Source organism: Lemur catta, chromosome 10 (genome assembly GCF_020740605.2).
Source record: "Lemur catta isolate mLemCat1 chromosome 10, mLemCat1.pri, whole genome shotgun sequence".
NCBI classification, from domain to species: Eukaryota; Metazoa; Chordata; class Mammalia; order Primates; family Lemuridae; genus Lemur; species Lemur catta.
In genome coordinates, this window is record NC_059137.1 from 79,584,641 (window position 1) to 79,606,490 (window position 21,850).

Here is a 21,850-nt window from a genome sequence, read left to right on the forward strand (position 1 = left end):
CCTGAGCAAGAGTGAGACCCCATCTCTATTAAAAAATAGAAAGAAATTAACTGGATAACTAAAAATATATAGAAAAAGTTAGCCGGGCATGGTGGCGCGTGCCTGTAGTCCCAGCTACTTGGGAGGCTGAGGCAGGAGGATCACTTGAGCCCAGCAGTTTGAGGTTGCTATGAGCTAGGCTGACGCCACGGCACTCTAGCCCAGGCAACAGAGTGAGACTCTGTCTCAAAAAAAAAAAAAAAAAAGATAAAGCACATTCTGGGCCAAAAAACCAATCTGGATATATTTAAAGGGATTAAAGTCATACAAAGCATGTAATCCTACTACAAAGGAATTACAATAGAAATCAACAACAGAAAGAGTCCTCCAAATAAATAACACATTTCTAAATAACCCACATATCAAAGAGGAAATCCAATGGGAAATTAGAAAGTGTTTTGAAATGAATGAAAGTGAAAACATATCAGAATTTGTGGGCCAGGTGTAGTAGCTCATGCCTGCAATTCCAGTGCTTTGGAAGGCCAAGATGAAGGGATTCACTTGAGCCCAGGGGTTTGACACCAACCTGGGCAACATAGTGAGACCTTGTTTCTACAAAAAAAAGTTTTTTTTTAATTAGCTGGGCATATTGGCACATGCCCATAGTCTTAGTTATTCAGTAGGCTGAGGTGGGAGGATCACTTGAACCCAAGAATTTGAGGTTACAGTGGGCTATGATTATGCCACTGCACTCCAGCCTGGGCAACAGAGCAAGACCCTGTCTCTAATAATAATAGTAATAATAATAATTTGTGGGAGATTGCAAAAGAGGACATTTATAGCATTAAATCTCTTTATTAGAAAAGAAGAAAGGTCTCAATTTTGTTTCCACCTTAAGAAGCTAGAAAAAGAGAGCAAATTAAACCAAAAAGAATCAGAAGAAAGGAAATATTAAATATATAAATGAAATATATATGTGAAATATTAAATATATAAGTGAAAATCAATGATATAGAAAACAAAAGCAATAGAGAAAAATCAATAAACCCAAGAGTTGTTTCTTTAAGATCAATAAAATTGATGAAGCCTTAGCCGGACTGATCAAGAAAAAAAAGAGAAGATACAAATTACCAATATTAGGAATGAGAGAGGCAGCATCTGTAGATGTTAAAATTATAATAAGAAAATATGAACTACTTAATGTTAATACATTCAACAACTTAAACAAAATGAACAAACTCCTTGGCAGACACAAACCACCCTAGCTCACTGAAGAAAAAAACACATAGCCAGGATAGTTCTATATTCACTAAAGAAATTGAATTTGCAACCATCTCATAAAAAAACCTTCAAGCCTAGAGGACTTCACTGGTGAATTTTAAAAAGCACTTAAAGAAGAAATAATAACAATGCTAGGCAAACTCTCCCCCTAAAAAAATTGAAGCTGAAGAAGTAGTTCCCAAATCATTGTATAAGACCAGCATTACCCTGATATTAAAACTAGACAAAAACATACCAAGGAAAACAAAAACAAAGCTACAGACCAATATCCTTCGTGAACATAGATGCAAAAATTATAACAAAATTTTAGCAAATTTAATTCAACAATATATTAACAGTATAATGCAACATGACCTAGTGGGGCCTATCCCAGGAATGCAGGGTTGGGTTAATATTTGAAATCAATTATTGTTATTAATTGAATAACTATATCAACTAACAACAACAACCTTTCCCAAAACAAAACAAAACATATCATATGATCATCTCCATGGGAGGAGAAAAACTCCTAGGTGGTGACAAAATCGAACATTCATTCCTGATAAAAACTCTCAGCAAACTAATAAAAGGGAACTTCCTCAGCCTGATAAAGGGCATGTGCAGTAACCCTATGTTTAATATCATACTTGCTATTGAAAGACAGAATTCTTTCCACCTAAGAGGAGGAATAACCTAGGGATGTTTGTTCCCACCACTCTTATTTAGCATTGTGTTGAGGATTCTATCCAGGGCAATCAGGTAAAATAAAATAAATAAAATAAAATAAAATAAAATAAAATAAAGACATCTAGAGTGGAAAAGAACAAGTAAAACTGTGTCTATTTGCATACATGAGCATTTATTAGATCATTTCATCAGAAAATCTGATTGGATTTTCCATTGGAAATTCCACCAGGAAATCAGATGGAATCTTCTAAGAACCTACTAGAACTGAGAATCTGTCAGTTTCTTAAAAAGTTACACACATACCTCCTGTATTTTCCAGCCATGTCACTCTAGATATTTAACCAAAAGAAAAGAAACTATTCATCCATACAAAGACACATATACAAATGTTCACAGCAGCTTTATTTGTAATAGCCCAAACAGGTAACTACTCAAATACCTATCAATGAGCAAATGGATAAAAAAAATTGTGACATATTCATGTAATAGAATACTACTCAGCAATGAAAGGAAATGAACTACTGATAACATTCAACAACATGGATGAATCTCAAAATAATTGTGAGTGAGAGAAGCCAGACAAAAAAGAGTAAACATTACATGATTCCATTTATATGAAATTCTAGAAAATGCCAACTAACTTACATTGACAGAAAGCACATCAGTAGTAGTTTAGGCTTGGAAAGTGGGAGGGTCATGAGAGACAGATTACCAAGGGCCCAAGGGAATTTTGGGGGTGATGGATACGTTTACTCTTTGGGATAGTGTACATATATCAAATTATATACTTTAAATAGGTACAGCTTATGGTCTGTCAGTTATACCTAATAAAGCTGCCTTTTTAAAAAAAAGAAAGGAAGGAAACGAAAAACCCTTCCTGTTTACTGAGATCTCAGATGCAGATAGGAACCAGAAATTCAGCTCCTTTCTTTTTTTTTGTTCTTGCCCTCTCCCCTCTCCCTGACCCCACTCTGAGAATGGAAAGGAGGAGGGAAAGACCTCAGCCCCTTTCTTAATATAGAGTTCTGTGGCTTTGGGACCAGATGTGACCAAGGAACATTAGTCACAGGGTTGAACAACCTTTTTCAGACATGACTTTTCCTAATGTGTTCAGAAAGGATGACTAGCCATCTTGAAAACTCAGAGTTCCAGGACCCTAACCTTGGTTTAAATTGATCTGAAAGACAATTTGATTTCTCCCTTTTTTTCTTTACCAAATCAGAAGGTATTCAATATTTCCTGATCAGTTAGCATAAACTGTGCTTTAAGAAGTGGCATAAGTGCTTTTTTGATTTTAGTTTTTGGGTAGGTAATACATGCATGGGATTCAAACATTAAATAAACGTACAGTGAAAAGTGTCCCCTCCAGGTCTCCATCACCCAGCTCCCAGCCTGAAAGAAGATAAGCACCATCATGAGTTTCTTGTATATATTTCTAGAGATTTTTCTGCAAATGTACTTTCTAGTCTATACCATTGATCTTTTTGTCTGTCATTATACCAGTACCATGGTGCTTTGAATAGCGTACCTTTATAATAATTCTTTTTTCTTTCAATTCAAATGAATATGTATTCAGCCCGTATTAATGGAGAACAGCTATGAAATTTCCCTCCCGAATTCACTCCAGCCAGCCAGGATCAATGCCTGTTGCCCCTCAGCTAGGTAGATCCTAGGTTTCTTCCATTGTCTACAGTTATGCAATCTTCCATAGTGTAGTGTTATGTTGCTCCATAGATTAATATTGCTATATAGAGACAGAAATGATTTCAGTTTTGCAGGGCTTTGCCCTGAAGGAATATGTGAACTGTTAGTTCACATATCAAAAGCTGCCTCGCCTCAGGAGGGCATCTCACAGGTCAGTGGCAGCTGCTTTCCAAGGTGACATTGTGTCTCACACCTGTGGCTTTCACCTGTTTTGTACAACAAAGCAGGTTTGCATGGAGCCACGGGATGAGAGATGATCAAAGAGTGCCTGCCCCACAGATAGACACCTGCGGCTAAAAGCAATTAGCCTAAGGGACAGTTCCTGCTTCACTCCTAACTACCTGTCTCAATCCACAAAAACTAGATAAAGAGATATAGAGCCACTATATTTCTGTTTAATCTTTCTGCTAAGTGATAGCTTTATCTTAGAACTTAGAAGTTTGTCTTAGAAAGATTTTGTAACTGTTTGCTCATGTAGATAGAGTTAATTAAGGGATCTCTAGAAGCTTTTTGGGAGACTTTTAACCTAAAACAAACTACCTGTTATTATGTAAATCTGTTACCCCTGGGAACTGATCACCGTATATATAAATATTGATGTGAAACTCTACTCGAGGCCTCACAGCCCACGGGAATGCTGGGGGGTCTCCCGTTCCCCCACCTTTCCTAAAATCTATACTTTATAAAACTGTACTTTCGTCTCTGTGTATTCTTTTATTTTTATATTCTATTATTTTCTATTTTGTATTATTTCCTTATCCTTTGCGACAACCCCTGCCTAAGGGACCCGATTTTTTGCTGGGAATGTAGCTAACTCCCCGCAGTGGTAGGCTTGTGCGAAGGCTCAATCTTCTTAGAAAGTGGCAGATAGCATGGTGATAGACACAGCTAGCAGAGAAGTTCCTTCATTTTAAGCATGCACTGAGATGTGCTCATTGCTTCTCTTGGAGGTGTTGGGCTGATCTGGTGTTCCAGCCATGGGCTCTTCAGAATAAACAGCAGTGATGTCTACAAAATCTGCACTCATGAAGCTCTCTGTCTGAAGTGTATTGTAATCAGCTGTGGTCTCGGTGACTTATTCCACAAAGGTGGAGGTGGCTGACTCTGTATCAGCGGAGAATTCGAAAGCATGTTCTCCAGGTACACGTGCGTGTGTGGTCGAGTCTAGCTCCATGGTTGATTCTAGTAGGTCAGTGGTTGATTCTGGAGGTAGTGAGGGAAAGTCATAGCCAGGGCACACAAAGCAGAGAAGCTCATGGCCTTTCTGAGCATGGTGCTGGCAAGAGGGCAGGGGGCTGGGAAGTTGAGCAGGCACGTTGGCAGGCCCCGCAGTGTCTATAATAATTCTTGAAATCAAGTAGTGTTAGTTCTCCAACTTTATTCTTTTCCAAATTTATTTTGGCTCTTCTAGGTCCTCTGTATTTCCAGAGAATTTTAGAATCGGCCTGCCAATTTCTGCAAAAAAGCATCCTGAGGTTTTGATTGAGATTGCATTGAACACCCCCCTCACATGTACACATATACAACATTGCTTCCCTTTCACCCCCAAATGAAGAATGCTATGTATATAGGTCTTAAAAATTGTGTTAAGTTAAACTCAAAAGCTACCAAAAGATAATACATTTACATTGTAACAAATTCAAAATATAGTTGAAAAGTCCCACCCCCAACCCCCACCCTATTCCCAGCCACCCGATTTCTGTCCCTAAATGAAATTTTCTGTTACCAGTTTCCTGGGGATGCTTCTGGGCTTATTCTCAGCATATTCATAATTTCCCCTGCAAATGGGGACACATCATACACACTGCCCTGCTCTTTACTTTGTCACTCTCCAGTGTGTTCCCGGGCTTCTCCTGTGTCAGCACATAAGGCTCTGGCTCATTCTCTTTAGTGGCTGCACAGTCCTGACCTCAGTGCTTTAAAGCCATGCATTTAAATGGTTTGTCCTCCGTTTGTTCAGCTCTGAAGTTTGGTCCTCCCACAGGATTAACCCTGGCAGCCCCTGTATCAGCTAGGTGCCACTTTTCTGTTCTACCATCTTATTGTTGATTTATGGGTCCAAGACACTATGAGTTAATTGAGGGCAGAGACTCAAATATCCATAGCTGTATCCTCCACTGCAAAGTAGTGTTCTGCTCTGCAAACAGCAAATACAGAGACAGAGCACAACACAAAGTTTGCATTCAGCCGGCTGCAACTTAATAGAATAGGGAAGAAGGACTCAGCAAGAATAAACATCCTTTTGTTTAGTGAGAAGGTGGTGCCTTGGGCACGAACTCTGCATGGGTGAAAGACTGTTCCAGGATCTATGCTAATATCCGTCTGTATGCGGGTTCATTTACACAGTGTTTGTCTTCTGGGATTTTCTCCACAACACCCTTCAGAAAGGGTTTTGAAGGTTGTGGAAAATTAGTGTGTGTAGCCATCAACAGGGCACAAAGCCAGTCGTGGTTATTCATGGCTGTTTTAACAATCAAGCCATGTCTGGGCTGGGAGGGAGGAGGGAAAAACAGTCTTGTGTCAAGCATTTTCTATAGCAGAGCTCGATCAGCACGCACAAAGGACTGGGTCACTCCTGCCTTTGAGCCCGTCTTCAGCAGTGTGCGCCTCTGCAAGGAGCCGTCTTGCCCAGACCCAGGCAGAGCGGCAAAACAGCTGTTCACTCCTGAAGAACACTGGCTGTCTCCAGGACAACCACCGTTAACGTGACTCAGGCAGAATATGGGCGTGGCCCTTGGGTCTCCTGGACTAACTGCCACCCTGCCTGTGGCCTTTAACTGGGCCCCTTGAGTGCCAGCAGGGCTGTGAAACAGGTGTGACTCAGGAGTCAGCTCCCCACTGGAAGTGTGACCCTGAAGCTAACCAACTTGTGGGCGAGGCTGGGTGGCTTTCTGAGGCTCTTTAGAAATGACTTTGAAATAAATCGATGCTGTGTTTGTCTGTAAGATCTAGCCTGAGGGAAAGTGCTTTGTTCAGTTTGTGACTTGTTTTCTTGGGGGTGAGCTTTATATGTTGTCTAGTTTTTATTTTGTTTGTTTTGTTACAGGTTGTAGCTGCCACAAGAGAAAGGACCATTTAGTCACTATTTGGAGTCTTGTTTTATTTGATACCACTAGGCACATGTCAGATTTACAGAGAAGAGCCCTAAAAGTTATAAATGACAGGCAATTTTTGCTCTGCAAACAAAAGTGACATATTTATACACATTGATACATACACATACAGACTGATAATCAACATATGCATAAGATTTGGCAACATGCCTTTCAGTAATCATCACATTATTTACAACAATTATCAATTCATAAATATAAATGCATATTGCAACAATTGGTTAACAATGTCCTATAAGCAACAAATGCACCATGAACACAAATTATTAGAGTTCATGAACAGTACTTGCATCTGCTGAATTTTTTGTGGCCTTCAGCAGGTCAGCCCGACATTCCAAGAGAGCAGCTCAGTGGAAGACTTTGGTCTAGATAAAGATTCAAGTCACTGAAGAACTTAAGTTCAGGCTACTAAACAGAATGACAGGAGACCATTGTTTTGGACTGAGCTCCTACACTGGGTCCTGACAGACCAGCCCAATCCAAAATGGAGTCACTCATGCTAAATGCCACATATTCAAACTGCAGCTCGAAGGAAGCAGATAGATCCCAACACCGACCAGTTTTTCCTGAGAAAGGAGATTCCAGTCTACCTGAGGTAGTGTATTAAGGAAGTCCCTCTGCTTAAATCTTTACAAATACTAACCTGAAGTAACCTGATGTTAACCCATCAGCTCTTTCCTATTGTTCTGTTTCCTTGTTCCCACCTCACAAAACCCACAGTTCTGCTGTTGTCCATTGGGAGCCCTTATTCTATTTTGCAGAATAGAGGCTGCCTTGATTCATGAATCTCAAATAAAACCTGATTATATCTATAATCAAATTTGTTGGAATTTTGTCTTTTGACAAAGCTAAATGGATCTGCCTCTTCTTAGTTGTAAAAATCCTTAAGACTGTTTTTTTCTTGGTCATGCTAGACATTTGGCTTGCTAGCGCTGCAGTCCCGGGAACCTGAGAGAACCTCCCTCTGGGAAGGAGACCATCCCTTGTTGATGCTAAGGACAAAGGTGGTGGTGATGACGGCGGTGGTGCAAGTATGAAATGGCCAGAGCTCGAAGAAGTTCACGGCAAGAGGTGACAAGCTGCAATGGCTGTATGGACCCTGTATGCACTCACTCAGCATTGTGGACTGAATTGTGTCCTCCCCCACATTCATATGTCGAAACCTTAACCTCTACTGTGCCTGTGTTTGGAGATAGGGCCTCTGAGGAAGTAATTCAGGTTAAATGAGGTCGTAAGAGTGGGGCTTTCATGATGGGATGAGTGCCCTTACAAGTAGACACACCAACACTGGAACACACACTCTCTCTCTCTCTCTCTCTCTCTCTCTCTGCCATGGAGGACACAGAGAGAAGGCGGCCACCTGTAAGCCAAGAAGAAAGCCCTTACCTGGAACTAGAATGGCTGGTGCCTTGCTCTTGGGCTTCTAGCCTCCAGGACTGTGAAAAATAAATTTCTGTTCTTTAAGCCACGTAAATCTATGGTATTCTTTTATGACAACCCAAGTAGATTCATACACCCAGGATCATTTATTTATTTATTCATTACTTTACTGATTCATTCAAGAAAATCAACAACTCTCTACTGAGTGCTTTAGTACCAGGCACTATTTTTGGAGCTTGGGATGTATCTGTGACAAAAGACAAACAGATTCTTGCCATCATGAGCTTACCTGTAGTGACAGACAGTCAAGGGCAAATATCAGAAGTAAATAAACCCATGATAATGACACTATATCTTTGCAATGTACTGTAATAGAACGTGTCTTTTACATCCACTACTGCATCCAAGCTGACAAACTCTGTGAGGTGTACTAGGCTATTAGGATGGGGAAAAGAGGCCCAGGCCTCTGGGCTGCGTGGCTAGTAATAATTATGGCAGTAGCTAATGTGTATTTGGGTGCTTACTATGTGTAGTTGTCCTAGGTGCATTGTACATGTGTTAACTCATTTAATCCTAGCAACAATCCTAGAAGTTTTCTATAATAAAGGCACAGAGAGGTTAAATAATTTGCTCAAGGTCAGTGCTGAGCTAAGATTTGAACTAGTGAGTGTAGAACCCTCCTCCTTCTCTGTAGTCAGCACTCGGTTGGTTGGTTGCCTTCCTCGCGGACAGTGAGCTCCACACGGGCAGGCCCACATCCGGCCAGTTCACTGCTTTCTCGGGCACGTGGCAAGGGATCCACAAAGTCTGAAAACATGGGCCACAATGCACAATGTTGTCAAGGACATCTTCAATTTGTAAACTATAAAAAACAAGCTCTGTTTCCAGACTTTATGGACACCCTGTAGGTACTCAGTGAATGTATGTTGAATAAATGAATGAATGAAGTCTGGGTCTTTTGGTCTTAACTTTCCATCACACTGCCCAAGTTCTCTAGATAATTAACATCCATTCCCTGCCATAGATCTCTTTCTAGGAACACAGATTTGGCAGGAGTGAGAGGGGATGATATAACTAGCTTTGTGTTATCCAAAGCAAAGGGAGAGTCATCCTTTCCTTTAATATTTAAATAAATAGTAATAGTTCAGGCCTCATTCTTCAGAAAGCCCAGTCCCCTCACCAGGGATTACTTCTAAGGATCCTGGGTGAATATGTGGGTTTTTATAAATCCATCGCTGCTGCCTGCCACGCTAGCTGTGGGCTCGTGCTCTGACTTTCTCCTGCCTCCGGCCGTCTCTGGATCACTTCTCCATCTTCATGGCTGTAGCAGAGAGTTTTAGTACAAGTGTGTGCCTGTGTTAACTTCCTATGCTGCAACAAATTACTACAACTTTAGTGGATTAAAACAACGCAAATTTATCTTACAGCCTGTAGGTCAGAAGTCCGATGTGGGTTTCACTGGGCTAAAATCAAAGTATCAGCAAGGCTCCATGCTGGGGGCTCTACAGAAGAGTCCATTTCTTTGCCTTTTCCAGCCTCTAGCAGCCATCTGTAATCCTCTGCTCATGGTCCCCTTCCACCTGCAAAGCCGGCAGTGTCACAGTTCTTTGTCCCTTCTTTCTGTCATCATGTCTCCCTCTGACTACACCGGGAAAGGTTCTCTGCTTTTAAGGATTGCTGTGATGACTCTGGGTCCACCCAGATAATCCCGGGCAAACGCCCCATCTCAAGGGCCTTAGTTGAATCACACCTACAAAGTCCCTTTTGCCATGTAAAGTACCATATTCACAGGTCCCGAGATTAGCACATGGACATGTTGGGGAAGGAGGCATCGTTATGTCTATCATAGGCCAACGTCACTCTTCCCTCCTTCTGTACTAATAGAACTTCTGATTTTAAATTGAACACACGGGTACCCAAAATAAAAATTACATTTCCCAGCCTCCTTTGCAGCTTGGTGCGGTTGTGGGAGTACGTCTGTTCCATTAGCTGTAAGTTGAGGTGTCATGTGGGGCTTGAGGAGGTATCCTTCGAGTGCAGGGGAGTGACCTTCTTCACCTCCTCCCTCCTTCCTGCTGCTGGAACGTGAACATGGTGGCTGTCACTCTGGCAATCATTTGGGACCATGGGTGGTGCCACATGCTGAATATGGTAGAGTAACAGAATAAAAGGACCCCAGGTTCCTGATGGTCGTGGAGCCCCCATACACTCCTGGACTGCTTGTCTCCGGACTTTGTTTACCTGAGAGGGAAAACGATTCCTATCTTTTTTACATTTTCTCACGTTCGGTTTTCTGTCACTTGCGAGTGAACCTAATCCTTAGTGATACTGCGGCTGTGTCACTGACACTATGGGTTTGCTTCATTCCCAAGTAGGTGTACAGGCCTTTATTTCTCTTTTTTCCCCCAAGGCACCGAGAATACAACATTGTTAACTGTAACCAACTCTGCTAACAAAGTAAAAATACAAAAAAGAAAAGCTTAACACCCAACATCAGATATTCCAGCTCTGGAAGCCCATTGGCCATTGTCTCTTCAGAGGGCTAATCCCTTGTCAGCCCTCCCTGCTGCTGCAGTGACTCCTCCTGAGGCTTCCCCTGCCCTCCTTCTGCTGCTGCCTGGCCCAGCCTCCAGATCGCGTCACATCCCGACAGTCTCTGCAGAGCCATCCATACCCGTCCACAGCAAGGTGGCCTTTCGAAACACCATCAGTTATGTTCTCTGCTTAGTGTCTCATCTCAGCCTGAAGCATCCACTTTTGAGTAGGAACTTCACTTGTTTTCATCTAGATGACAAAAAGGACTCACAATGTGTTCCTTTCCTGAACTGATGGAAATTTCCCCCTCAAAATAAATTCCAGCTCCCATCAATCAGTGTTTGCAAATATTGGTATGCTACACTTTCCAGCTGTCAGATACGCAGATGTCCATTGCAAGGATACACTGCTGTAGTTATTGGGGGCTGTTGGAAACTCCAGCAAGGGAAGATAAGGAGAAAACCGAACAAATGTGGAATGAGACCAAAAGATAAAGCGAACAGTTTTGTATTTGGATGGAGAAGAAAACAGCAAATGCTGAGACCTATCAAAATAAGAAAGAGAGATGGATGAACAGGAACTGACTTAGCTCACTGTGGAAGGAGCATGGGGTCAAATAAACTAGAATTTCATAGACTAAGGCAAACTGCAGTGTGAACAAGAGGCTTCCCTGCCTCAAGGATGGCTCAAGCATTGTGGGGAGAAGAGGCAACAGTGAGCAGCAGTGAGAAAGGCGTGTCACTGCAGCTCTTGCTCAGGCCTCCACGGTGTCTTTTGAAGCTTTGTCATTGCAGAGCAGAAGATGGTCTGTTGTGATCACATGGTCCTGAGCCTGCTCCTAAGAGGGGAGCTAAGTTCACTTGCTACCATTTTGACTGAGGAAGAAATGGCAAGTAGAGGTCCCAGGGACACTTGTCTCAAAGGTGCATAACATCCATGCCATCATAAACTACAACCAATGCCTCATAATTTTAACCACTAGCTTTATTAAATCTCGCAGACACATCATTTCCAGGCACGTGTGACAGGTTTCCTTTGAGGTATACGAACATTGTCATCTGTCTTGTTGGGTTTAGGGCTGGTCTCTTTGAAGGCAAGATGAACTCCCAATGCCTGTGCACATATACAGGCTGAATTCAGTTGTTTTTCATGCTTTCATAAGCTCCAGAAAGGGTTGCTTCGGTTAAAGACAAAGTATTAATAACAATGGGCACTAAAGGACACCAATGTGAAACTACCTACAGCCTCACAGCTTAATTAAGAACAGAGGCTGTGTCCATTAACAATACTTGATTCTCCCAGGAAATTTTGCCCAGGAAGATGACATTGCAAATAACTTTATGGTTTATTTCAGGAACTTTGTAAAAACTCATTTATCTGAATTGTGGACTCAACTAGCTCTTAGCAGGGTTAATAGCTCCCTTTTCAGAAAAACAGATTGATCAACTGGGCTTATCAAGCGACTGTTTATTCCTTAAGGCTCAGTTCAAAGCAGCAATCTTGTCTCTGTGCCTATTAAATTATGAGCCTTGCCCAGGCTCAGTCAGGTCCCACACCTGCACTGAAGGACCTGCTTCCAACCAGTCCTCCAAAACCTTAACCTTGAGCTCCTCCTTCTGAGACACTGCTATGGCAGTCACTGTGGTTTTGCTTATTGTAGTAAGCAAGACACTCGGCTTCACTTGTTCAGCTTTCAACAATGTCTATGTCAAAACTTAATCTTGGATTGATGAGTGATACTAACAGCTACCAAGAGTTGGTGTTTTAGGTACTATGCAAAGCGCTTGATGTACATGTACTCGTTAAAGATTTTGTAATTACTGAGCAGGGAGGTAACACTAACACTCACTGAGGGGCTTACTATGGGATTGGAATTGTTCTAAATGTTAACTGAAGTTAACTACCCAAAAAGGTTTCAGATTTCCTGAACCTATTTGATTTTTCTACTCTCCATCCCCACCGACACCCACAAACAGACCCAGCCATTCACTCTCTCCTTCCCTCCTCAAAAAGGCCCTCCCCACTTGGTCAGGTGAGAATATCTTTTACATCAGATCCTATCTGTATCCTCTCAATGGCTAAAGTAAGCATCTGTGATCTGAGTCAATCAGGTCTTGGTGGGGATGGTGAGTAAGAGGGGTTGGGAGGAGTTGAGGTAGAGAGCAGTTTTGCCTTTGCAAGAATGTCACATGGTTGGAATCAAACATTCTATTAATATGACCTTTTCAGACTGGCTTCTTTCATTTAGCAATAGACATTTAAAATTCCTCTATGTCTTTTCATGGCTTCATAGCTCATTTCTTTCTTTTTATTTCTCTCTCTCTCTCTTTTTTTAAGAGACAGGCTCTCACTCTGTTGCCCAGGCTAGAGTGCAGTGGTGTAATCATAGCTCACGGCAGCCTTGAACTCCTGGGCTCTAGCAACCGTCCCACTTCAGCTTCCTGAGTAGCTGGGGTTATAGCTGTGCCAGCAAGCCTGGCTAATTTTTTTTTTTTGCAGAGACGAGGTCTCACTTATATTGCCCAGGGTAGTCTTGAATTCCTGGCCTCGACTGATCCTCCTGCTTCAGCCTCCCAAAGTGCTGGGATTATAGGCATGAGCCACTCAGCCCAGCCTCTTTTTTATCTTTGAATACTGATCCATTGTATGATACATCACAGTTTATCCATGCACCTATTGAAGGATGTGTCTCTTTTATAAACCACAAGTTCAGTTTTGTCAACTGTAAGTGGTGAATGATAAACTTTCAGATATGCTCCTATATTGAATATCTAGAATGAGGGTGAAGGGAAACAGCAACGAAGGGGTTAAAGGTTGGGAGCAGCCTACTATCCTTGAAATTTATTATATGTTCTGGCTTTTAAAAAAGAAGAAACTTCTTACTCCATTATTCTTGGGTGTAAGGAATCATAAAAATGATTGAATACTTGAAGATGCTAAATACACATTTTCTGTTTGAAGATGTACTGAGTCCATTTTAATATTTATGATTTAAGTAATACACAGTTATAGAGAAACTAGAAAATGCAGATTGGTAAAAAGAAGAAAATTTAAATGACCAGAACTCTATTTATTACCCAGAGATAATCACTGTTCATATGTTTGTGCATATCTGTTCAGATTTTTCTATGCATTTGTGCATATGTATGTACCATGTAAAAGCTCATTTAAATGTATGTACAGTTGATTCTCATTCACTGTAGTTATGTTCCATGAAGTCAGCACTAACACCAAGTTAGTGAATACTCAACCATTGCTCCTAAGGGAAACACGGTTAGGTTCCCATGAGCCTCTGGTCACAAGATTTTTGTCAATTGTTCGGTACATAGCCAGGATTTATGTATGTTTCTGTTTAAGGACACCTCATTTAATATCTATTGTTGATTCATTAACACTGAACTCATGACTGAGAGCACTATAATTTACGCCCAGATTATCCGACACACAGATTTTCTCTACGAGGCACATCATAGACTTCTCGTACTCCTGTTAAGGCATCGCATTTCTAATGTGTGCGTTCATGTAGGTGCCTCATAAGAGGTCAAATCAAAGCTTCGGGTAGGAGAATGAATCCATGGGAATTTTGTCTCCATTTAGCTGTGCCATCCCAAATGTTAGAGCACCAGCCTTTGGTTTTAAAGGGGATCTAAATCTAGCTGGGGTATCAAGGCCCTGAGGAACAGATCACCTTCAGCGGCCTCCTTAGTAGCTCTGCCAGCATCCTGCCTCTGGATAACTGAAGAACTCTAGTTAAAGCAATCAGTTCAGCCACTACCATGATCACTGCATATTCAGCCCTTTGTTGTCCGTAAAGCTGCTTTGGCATCGACTGAGCTGACAAACCCATCCTGCTAGAATAGATACCCTCCAGAACCTCTAAACAGTCATGCTGAAAAGGCCCATTCTCTTTGTCTGATAACAGGGTGGCAGGATTGAGAATAGACGCAGTCTTTAATAACAACTCATAAATAGCTGCTATTGCCTAGAGGCAAGGAGGCCGTCCTCTCGTAGTATTCTTCAGTGGCTTTGATGCTACTGGCCATGGGATGTCTCCCAGCATCTGTCATAAGACTCTGCTTTAGTTTTTCAAAGGCATTTTGACAGTCTGTGGTCCAGATCAGGGGCTCCACATCTGTCCCTTTAAGAGTCCCATCCAAGGGCTTTACTATTAGTCCAAAGTTTGGGATCCAGATGCGACAGAACCCTGCCGTTCCTAGGAAGCTGCGCAGTTGCCGTGGGTTCCCTTGATAATTTGGAATCCCAGATAAGTGACCTGCTGTTTGCAAATCTGTCCAATTGCAGGTTCCACAAGTCTCCCACTAAGCCCCCATCAAACAGCACAGGAGAGCCCTTTTAAAACCTCTAAGGTAACACAGTCTAGTAGTACCATGAGGCCACTCTGGGATCCTGCCATTCAAATGCAACTGAGTATCATTAATAGTCATTTGTATAATATCAATTAGTGGCACATAGATCCTGCACAACTCTGTACTGCATCAAATTCGGGGAGAAAGAGACAGGAGTACCCTGGAACTAAAACAGCCTCCAGCAGCTGCTGGGGCTGTCCCTTATGCACTCACCTTAAGAAGAAGTTGCTCTTATCAGTGAAGACCCATGGCTGGACCCAGGGCTGCCCCCACCTCTTCCAGGAGTCGAGGGGTGACATTCCACTGGGGTGCTGATGGCCCACCCAAGGATGCTAAATTGTGTTACCGAAAGCTTGGCATTTGTCCCCGAGGCTGTATCAGAAGGAGGACAAGTGGTTTGAGGAGAAGGAAAGGGAGGTTTATTAATTTGCCAGCAAATGAGGAAAACTGGTACTCTAAGATGGGAGTATGCCATTTTCCTCACTTCCCAGGCCTTGGGACCTGAGGGTCAGTGCAGTTTGAAGAACTGACAAGAGATTGACAACTTTTACCAAATAAGGTTATTAGGTGGTGGTAGTGTTGAAAAAGTAATTAAAAATAAAATCTCCAGACAGCAGACAAATCCTCTCCAGAAATTATAGAAAATAATGAAATAATTTTGTTACTGATTAAGCATTAAACCAGACCATGATGTGGGCATCAAAGTCCACTAAAGAGATTGCAAAGACAGAAAGAAATCCCACTTTTTTATACAGCCAGGCAGATACAATCCATGACTTACATATTAATTGTCTTTATCAAAGGGAAAAAGAAAATTTCTTATATCATTACAACAAGCAGGAATCTACAACTTAGACATAGGCACCAAGCCTAAACTCACTCAGAGACAAGGAAACAGGATGTCATTCTTTTTGATATTTACATTTCAAAAACTGGCTCCAAAGACGCCAGGAAAAAACCTTCCTCGCGTGCAAAACTTGGCATGAGGCTTATTAAGCTTTTAAAGAGATTTACATACATTTCAAAGAGACAAAGAAAGAATTTACAATTACATGTTTTCTAAAGGAACTGCTCTTAGAAAAATGTATATGTGTGTATGCTCTCTTTCTTTTTTGGCACCAGAGAAAATTTAAAGCTTTTTAGATTTCTATTTACCCTGACAGTGGAGACTTCTAATTGTCAGCACGATCTGTTTTCAGCTTCTTCCATAGCAGTAGAATTTAAGCTGGTTGCCCAATTGCCAAGAGAGAGAACACATTTCCCAGCCTCTCATGCAACTGAATGTGGTTCTGTTACTAAGTCAGGCTGATGGACCATGAGCAGGAATAAGCATGCAACTTCTTTTTTTTTTTTGTAGATATTGTTAGGGTACAGTTTGGGGAGGAGGACACCTCAGCAAAGAGGTGGGTGAAAGGTGGAGTTTACCCAGCCTGAAATGGTCGATTAGGCAAGATTAAAGAAATGACTCCATGGGCTTAAACAATAATAAAAGGAGTGATTAAACACAACAACAGGAAGTTGTGACTTTCCCCTGCATAAAATATATGCACTAGTAGGAGAAGGGTGACTGAGTGTAACCTTATGACATAGATACACTGTGGTTTCACCCCCATCTCTGGTGGGTTTTCAGAGAGAATTATGGAAAACCATGACACAGGGAGCAATTTCCAACTAGAAGCCACAGTTTGCCCATCCATAATAAAAAGAACAAATCTTGTATTCCACAGTGTCATCTCCACTCCCAGGGACCAACTTGTCTCTTCTTCAGGATGTACTTTTGCTTTGCAAATAAAGGCTGCTTGTGTGACTTGTGGGTTTGTGGCTTGCTAATTGCTCTGTCTACTGTTCCTCTGGCTGTGATTCTTCAGGTTGGAGGTTAAGAACCAGTCATTGCCCTAACAATATGGGGTCTCACTATGTTGCCCAGGTTGGTCTTGGGCTCCTAACCTCAAGCAGTCCTCCTGCCTCGGTCTCCCAAAGTGCTGGGATTACAAGCATGAGCCATTGTGCTTGGCCAGTATGTAACTTTTAAGTCATCTCCAACCCAAAGGACAAACTGACTCCCAGGAGTTCTCTTTTTTCTCTGTCCCACACAGACACATATGTGGACATGCATGTGGACACAACTGTGTCCCTGACCCAGATTTGGCCATGCAGACAAGGACATCCCACCTGAGGGGATGAGATAACAAGATGGAAGGAATCTGGATTCCTGAATGACTCTATGGAGAAGAGCTGTCCCACCAACCTGGTCTACTCTTTGTGGGACAATTATGCGAGAGAAGAATAAGCTCTTTCCTCCAGACACTGAATTTGGGGAAATTTCTTGGCTCCAAAAGCAGTTGTTCATTACTCTGAACAATACAAGATACTAATATCAATGTACATATTCATATCATATATTAATGTATAATAAGATATCAACATCCTGTATTGTTATCTATACCTCACTATATTGCACATGTGTGGGACCCTTCCTTCCAGTGACATCACTAGTTCATAAAAGAAAAGTATTTTAATACTAAAAAAGTAGGAAAGGGAATATCTCAGAAACAAAAAGTATCAATTTAGCTTGCTAAAAACCAAAATTGCAACAAATTTAGTTTAAGATCTAATTTAATTGGCTTTTATTAGCAATTCATGAATTGTGCAGCATCCCATTTGCAGATAGAAGGAGCTCTGCTGGGCAAGGCAGAAGAGTTGTTTTTTGGTAAGGTAGCTTGAGCAGAAATGAGGAAACAGAACAATATAAAAAAAATTATTAAAATCAGTTACTTTCCTAATAAGGGTTAAAGCAGAGGAGATTTCTGTATCATACCAGCTCAGGTTAATTGGGCCCTTTCTGATTGGTTGTGTGAATCTTCTGTTTTTAGATCAAACAAGTCTGTTTGGGGATTTTCATGCTTCCTTAAAGTTTCAGTTTGATTATGTGGCACTTAGCACGAGTGAATTCATTTTGGTTTGGTCTGCTGGGGCCCAGTGCAGGAGCTCAGTCCAAAACAGTGGCCTCTTATTTAACAAACTCAGTAAAAACTCGACACACGCCCATATTTTTCTCATTGTACAGCTGACTGGTAAACGGTCTACCATGAATCAGGTTCAGAATCTGCATTGTTCTTTGGGAATCAGTGCTCTTCACTATGGAGGACATATCTACTTTCATCATACATGTGGGGCACACAATAAGTAGCAAAGAATAGATTGTCTGAAAGGGCTACAATAAAAGCCTTTTGCGGAGTGGCACAAGAAAATATTCTTTAAAGTTATTAATTCATTTATTCATTCATTCATTCACTGGGCAATCGTGAATGGAACAACCGCTCTGAGTCAGGAAGCATGCTCCTAAAGGAAAGCAGAATATTTTACCCCCAAATACATTTCTTTGACATATTTGAGACGGCTGCCTCAAGTCCAACAGACAGAAGCAATGCTGCAAAACTGTCTTTTGTGGGGAGAAATTTACATCTGTAGAGAATCTCCATTAATGCAGCCAGGTCTTTCCTTATTGATCTTGGAAAGATTAACTGAGAGTCTAACACCTTTAAGGGTCTGAAAAGAAACATTTACCATTTATTCCCTTTGAGGGCTGCTAACTGTAAAGTGTCATTTACATAACGAGACCCCTATGCTAGCCAAGCCTCTTCCTTCCTCCCTCCCACGACCCACGTTGCCACTAAACCTGTTTTGCCACAACCCAAACTTCTGCACTTCAGTGGGAAGTATCTTCCCAAGGCGCTTGTGCATAAGTGTTAAATACATTTGTATGCCCTTTTCTCCTATTAATCAATCTGCCCCATGTCAGTGATTTTTCAGCAAACCTTTAGGAGGCCAAGGGCCTTGATCTCTACACTCCTTATTGGGATCACAGAGAAGAGAAAGGGATAATTTTTACCTTCAAGGAGTTCACACATTCTTGTTATTTATGATACATTATGATAAGTACCCAAAGAGATACTTGCGTAGGCTTTAATATGGGATTTCAGAAGTATCTGATTCAGCCTGGGGAACAGGGGGGTCTAAGAGCTGAGACTTGGATTCTGAAGGCAGTGGCCAAGGTGGGGCAGAGGGACATAGAAAGAGGCACAGGCAGCGTGAAGGAGCCAACGCAGGTCTTACATGTGGGAATAGTGATCTCTACTGGGACCTCGTAAATATCCTTTACAACAACACATGTTCAAATTAGTAAGATTTTTGAACAATTACTTTATCACATAAAAGAAAAATAAAAAGGAATAGGAGCTATGGGTTTTTTCCCCTGTTGCCATGCATTCAGATTTTTATCAAATTGCATATGTTTGAATAAAATAAGTCCAAAAGAACCTAAGCATTATCTCCTATAATCAAGGCATAATGTGCAAAATCCTTTGTCCTTAGCAGAAAACCAATTTTCTCCCAAGCACACGAGACATGCTGAACTAAATGAGCTCAATAAAAGGGTCTCATGGAAATGCGGAATTTTTTTCATGATTTGTTTTACTGATGGTGAAGGTTAGTTCGGAAAGCCAAACATTTAAAATTAGTTTTTAAAGAATCTTGTCCTGAAAGTCACAAAGTTCATCTTCAAATAAAGGTTTCTTCCTCAAGAAATAGCATGCAACAAAATTACATATTCACACTCAAGTGAGTCTTGCTGGATAGCAGGAAATCAGACGAATAAATATTAATCTAAATAATTTATGGTTAGGATCTAATGCCAAAGGAGAAAGACATCAGGATTTCAAGGCAAAACTTATCAGGATTCTGTAGCACCAAGTTATTTTTTAGCCAGTAAATGTGGAAAAGCCTTCAAGTGAACATTTGTCTTTTTGAAAGTGTTAGGGGGCTTGTACTATGGGATGAGAAAGAATTCTTGACTCAAAGATTAAGATAGATTTTGAAGTAAGGAGTTTATTTTACTTTCCAAGGGAGGAAAGGGCAGGGTATGAAAGGAAGAAGGCATGCCGGCCCTGAGGATGAGTGGCTTGGGATTTTATTGGAGTTAGAAAGAGCAGAGCAGTTGTAGTTGCAAAATGATAATGAAAGGTGGTTATTTTCCAGAGCACTTGTTGTGAATTGGTAACAGAAGGCAGTTATTTTCCAGAGCAGTTGTTTTCTGATGGGCTGGTTTTATCTGACTTTTCAGAATGCAGTATAGCTGATGCTGATGAAGCTATGTGCCCTTTCCTTATTTGTTTAGTACTTTTCCAGCTCTGCAAAATAAGCTCTTAAAAAAAAAAACGACAAGTTAAACTACAGGTAGTCAAGCAAGAAGCAAGCAATGGAGGCCAGCACACCATTGTGCACAGTGATGTTTTTATGTTAGATGATTTACTAACAATGCCATCCTTTCAGAAAGTTGTTAATCTTCAGGAAAGATTTGATAATATCCTTTCAAACTTGGCCATGTTTCTCCTGCATGAATATGTTGATCATAAACGTGAACCCTAAAGACAAATCCGCTCCATGTATGGGATAATGAGTACCCTTGGCTGCTTCTTTACTAGGCCAAAACCTGAACCCAGTGGTGTTACCACACAACCAGGTTTGTTGCCTGCTGCACAGGATGAAGCCAATGCATGGAGACAGCAGGGGTCACACCAGAGAAAGAGTTTAATATCACAAGGTACTGAATGAAGAGATGGGAGGAATTTTTCAAATCCATCTCCCCAAGAATTTTGAGGCTAAGGTTTTAAAAAGTAGTTTGGCAGACAAAGGGCTGGAGAACTGGATCTGATTGGCTGGGGGTGAACTCATAGGATTAGGAAGCAGAAACTGTCTTCTTGCACTGAGATGGCTCCTGGAAAGAGGGTCACAGGACCTGTTGAGACAGCTCCTAGGTATGGCCACTGATCTGGTTGGTGTCAGTTGGTCCCCCCAAAAGCAGAGTCTGGAAGATATCCCAAAGACCATCTTAGGTTTTACAATAGAGGTGTTATCTATAGAAACGATTGGGGAAGTCATCAATCTTATGTCAGTCAAGGATGCATAACTCCTAAATAGTAAGCAATTACAGGAAGGCTAGCTGTGAAACAGTTGCTGATTAACTTTAGCTATGTCTATACCTCTGTAGAAACCAGACTTTTACTACAATTCTTGGAATGGAGCTAGAGAACCAGAGTCACAGCCCAGCTCCATTCACGTGGGCCACCTGTGCTGTCATCTGTCTTTCATCCAGGGTCTGTGGCATTCTCCAGCTGATTTTTGAAAAATATAGGTTTTATTAGGTTTAATTCACATACCACAAAATTCACCCTTTTAAAGGAGAGAATTCGTTGGGGTTTAGTGTATTCACAGAGTGATGTCACCATCACCACTAACTAATTTCAGCACATTTTATCACTCCAGAAAGAAACTTGATTTCCTCTCTCCCCCCCAGAAACCATGAATCTCCTTTATGAATGTCTCTATGGATTTGCCTGTGCTGGACATATCCGATAAGTGGAATCATGCATTATATAGCTTTCTATGACTGGTTTCTTTTGCTTAGCATAATGTTTTCAAGATTTATTCATATTGTGACATGTCTCAGTATTTCATTCCTTTTTAATGGCTAATATTCCACTATGTGGATATAACATATTTTGTTATATCCACATCCACTATGTTATATGTGGATATAACATATTTTCATCAACTGATGGACATTTTGGCTTATTTCCACTTTTTGGTTATTATGAATAATTCTGCTGTGAACATTTGTGTACAAGTTTTTGTGTGGACATATATTTTCATTTTTCTTGGATATATACCTAGGAATGGAATTGCTGGGCCCCATGGTAACTCTATGTTTAACTTTTTTGAGGAACTGCCAGGCTCTTTTCCACAGTAGCTGTGCTATGTTACATT